We start from the raw sequence: 4,173 nt of genomic DNA, 5'->3' as shown, positions 1-4,173 counted from the left end.
TGTAACGGTGTGCAGTGTTTTCCCCTCAGATGTCATTTGTTGCCTTTCCTGTGCGCATCGTCATTGCAGTATGACAGACTCAATGAGTGAAATGAGCAAATGTCTGAAGATAACGATATCACTGATGCACCATTGACATGATAGATGACATTTGTATTACATGTCCGTGTGGCCTTCGGTCGTGAGAGGGGGTTTGCACCAAAGCCAGCTTGTCTGCCTGTCTTTATTAGAAATAATATACTGTAGTGATCGGAGAATGAACTGAGATGGACATATATAAACAATTTGTAACCAACTACAGCGACACAGTACTTAATTTAAGTATGCAACTAGCTCCAGAGAACGTGTAGCATTGGTCCTTACTGATTGGTCCCTGAAGGGATATTAACCACACAGCAGAGGGGAATGTGGGAATATATGACACCGAACAGGAACTTGAACATATGAGGAAGACACTAAAAACAATTTTTTTAAATCATCCTTTGTATGGGCCCAAGAACCACTGGCCCAGTGCCCATTTAAGGAAATGAATCTGCATATAAAAACAATATAAGCAGTGGGTTCTAGTTCAGAGTGGAGCCACAGCTGCTGAACAGAGCTCATGTTCTATGTCAGGTTAACTGAAGAGACCCACATTACTCCTGTATACTATTTGGGGTTTATGAGATTACATGCATAGAATGGTGGTGTGCAAGTCCAAACATCCTTTTGATAGTTGACCAATTTTTTTTATGGGTTGGGTTGTTTCTTTGCTTTTCAAACCTCGCTCTCAATGATTGAGAACACAAAAATCACATTATTGAGTTAATGCTTATTAGCGGTGTGAATTTGGTCAGTAACATCACATGAGCTAAAGTCCTTGGGTCAAAGGGCAGCATACACCACTGTCCTAGGCAAAGGATTGTACTGGGAAATGCCACTGTATCCAAAAATGGGGTCCAGAGTGACAAAAGACCAGCTGCCAGACGACCAGAAATAGCCACGAACAGCAGACTGACTGAGTGTGACTGGCAAATGTCTGATCACTGATGGGCAAAGCTAAAGGATTTTTGGAATCTCTAAAATTTGTCAACACACAGGAGGAATGCTTGCACAGTCAGATGTGTTTGACGACTGTATTTCTTTTTTCTTCAATTTGTTTTTTAACTGCAGGTTAAAAAGTGTTAACTATTTTTCATTTTACAACTATTTTTTTAAATTATTATTGATCATTACTAACATAATTTGCACTTTGTACAGCAGTTTTAAAAAGCACAACACCTTCAGGAACCTTTCTAATGTCTACTACTATTACCCGTTTGAAGGCATAACGTAATTGGCAGAAGGGTAAACATTTTTGCCTGCAGAGAGAACGCGAGAGAGAGAGAGAGAGAGAGAGAGAGAGAGTGTGTGTAGGAGAGTGAGAGGAGGGGAGAGAGAGAGAGAGAGAGAGAGAGAGAGTGAGTGTGTGTAGGAGAGAGAGAGGAGGGGAGAGAGAGAGAGAGAGAGAGAGAGAGTGAGTGTGTGTAGGAGAGTGAGAGGAGGGGAGAGAGAGAGAGAGAGAGAGAGAGAGAGAGTGAGTGTGTGTAGGAGAGAGAGAGGAGGGGAGAGAGAGAGAGTGTGTAGGAGAGTGAGAGGAGGGGAGAGAGAGAGAGAGAGAGAGAGTGAGAGAGAGAGAGAGAGTGAGTGTGTGTAGGAGAGAGAGAGGAGGGGAGAGAGAGAGAGAGAGAGAGACATTTAATGAGCAGGAAAGCCTACCCAAGCATGTGAAAATTCCACCATGCTGGCCATTATTGAAGTGATGAATGAAACGTAATGGCAAGTTCTGAATGCAGTATCATTTGCTGGACAGTTATTTAGACGAACAAGTTCTTCTTCCCCTGAAATGGCCATAATGGTTAAATCAAACAGCCATTACCTACATTGGCCGGCTGTAAGGGGCTTGCAAGAGGTGCGATAAAAGATTATGACCATCACTATGAAAACATACTGAGGATTATTGCTTGAGAAAAGGCTACGTGGGGACAATCCCTAACCCTTTCCCTATATGCAGGTACACATAAAAAACGTTTTTCAAAAGCTGCGCTTGAAAATGTTCAACAGTAGCACAATAGACCTCAAGACTGCTCATCATGAAAGGAAACATGCAGCAACCTTGTCTCTGAAAACATCTCACATGTAACACACTACAAGCATCGCTTGGTACCTGGTAGTTTATAAGATATGATTTCTGATATTGGCTTGCTAATCTGCATTGCTTATGTAATCATCATGGATTTGTATTGTGAATGTAGGAGGATCTGATATTGTGATATATAAAAATTACATTCACCAATTGGACTATGTAATGGGTATCATTTCATCTTCAGAATGTGAAAATGTAAACTCCCATAAGTGTGAAGGTTATCCATCTCGTTCCTGGAGATATCTTTTGGATGGAACAAAACCCAAAACATCTACACAAGATAGCCCAGCTCGGGCTCTGAAGCCACTGCAGCCCTCTGAAGACTTTTCTTAGTGAATGATGCACCCATATGACACCCTTCCTCCAGCTTGCCACACAGTGTCCCCGCTCTGAAGATTTGATCTTCATTTCCTGCCTATTATTGACCTCTTTTGATGACAATGCAGTGCTCTTTATGTGCTTGGGACTGGAAGCTCTAAAATCTCTGCTGTGAGTGATTTTATGCAGCCCAAACATTCTGAGCACGGAGTTTGTGGCCTTTCCAGGATAGGTAATGAGCAAAAAAAACAGAGTTAATTTTAGCAGTGCATCACTGTATCTGGATTATGTTCTCATGGAAAGTAATGGGCGTTAGAATGTTGGATTATAGATTAAGCACAATTACATTTATTTTTTTATTTTTTACATTACAAGTAAAAATGTAATATAGTTTTCACTCCCTGTCCCCTCTCTGTATGCAAGCAGTTTTATACGTAAACACACATTTTGACATGTAATATAAATACTGCTGTTTTTTGTCAATTTTAAATGATTATGGATGTAAATGGCATATAACATAAAACAATAGATATGACACATGATACGTGGTGATGTTTGAGTGTCTGTACTCGAGGCGATACTTTGGGTGAGGTTGTGTGTGATGAGTGTGTGAAGGTGGTGGGTGGCACAATGATGAAGGTTTGGGCCAGGCAGTAGCAGGACCTCCAGCAAGGCGCCATTAATCTAGGGCGCCCCGTGTGGCCCGAGGGGAAGCCCGAACTGCCACGGCCACTGCTGTTCCCTTGACCCACATGTGGTGGTGGTGCCCGAGCAGATCTGCTGAAAATGCCGAAAAATCGCCACTTCCAGGACGAGGGCAGGATGGAGGGAGCCCGGGCTGTCGGAGCCGGGTGGGAGGGGTGAAGGTCTGGGGGGCGTGGCGGATGTCATTAAGGAGCCTAGCTCCTGAGGGTCAGCCCATACATCCATTTAGTCTATGGCCATTGATTCGAAATGGAGTCTGGTGCACAGTTCGAAGTCTGCTGTTATTCAGTCAGAAGGCAGTGGAAGTGTGCTGGTGAATCAGAGTGCTTGAATTTTTGATTTCCCTAGAATGCCTTAATGCTATATTCTTCTAGCAACAAAGAAGTACAATGTCTGTGAAACACAGGATGCTTCTTTCAAATCCTCAACAAATGTACAAAACAGAGGATACATGCTATCAAAAGAAGAAGAAAAAAAACAAGCAAACTTGAAACTAATCCTACCCATTGTAGGTTTTTACAAGATATTTTATGCATTTGTAAAACTACTAGAAACATGATGAAATCATATTAGAAATCAATAAGTATTTGAATATTTGAAATATATATATCAGTGGGGACAGTAGTGTATAGACTCTGCTGAACAGACTAAGTGAATTTTTCAAGGCCATATTGCCTTGTGCCTGTTGCACTGAACTCATTTGTACCTTTGCTTGGAGCTCACTGGCTTTCCTCTGGGTCTGATTAAACGAGACCTTCCACCACCCAAACTAATTCAAACTTAATCATATTAAGGATGTGACTTAAGGCTTATTTTTAAAAAATTTAACACTTCAAGCAGAATTCACACATGACTAAGTGAGAAGACAAATGTCACTCGCTTGTTCAAACTGCAGATTCATCTCAGTGCATCAGTGATTCATCTCAGCAGCGTCTGTCAACAGACAAAATCCACTGATCTTATTTCCTGGTCTTATTAGCGTGTTG

This window comes from Brachyhypopomus gauderio, chromosome 12 (assembly GCF_052324685.1).
Source record: "Brachyhypopomus gauderio isolate BG-103 chromosome 12, BGAUD_0.2, whole genome shotgun sequence".
NCBI lineage: Eukaryota > Metazoa > Chordata > Actinopteri > Gymnotiformes > Hypopomidae > Brachyhypopomus > Brachyhypopomus gauderio.
Note: the sequence above shows the minus strand (reverse complement) of the source record.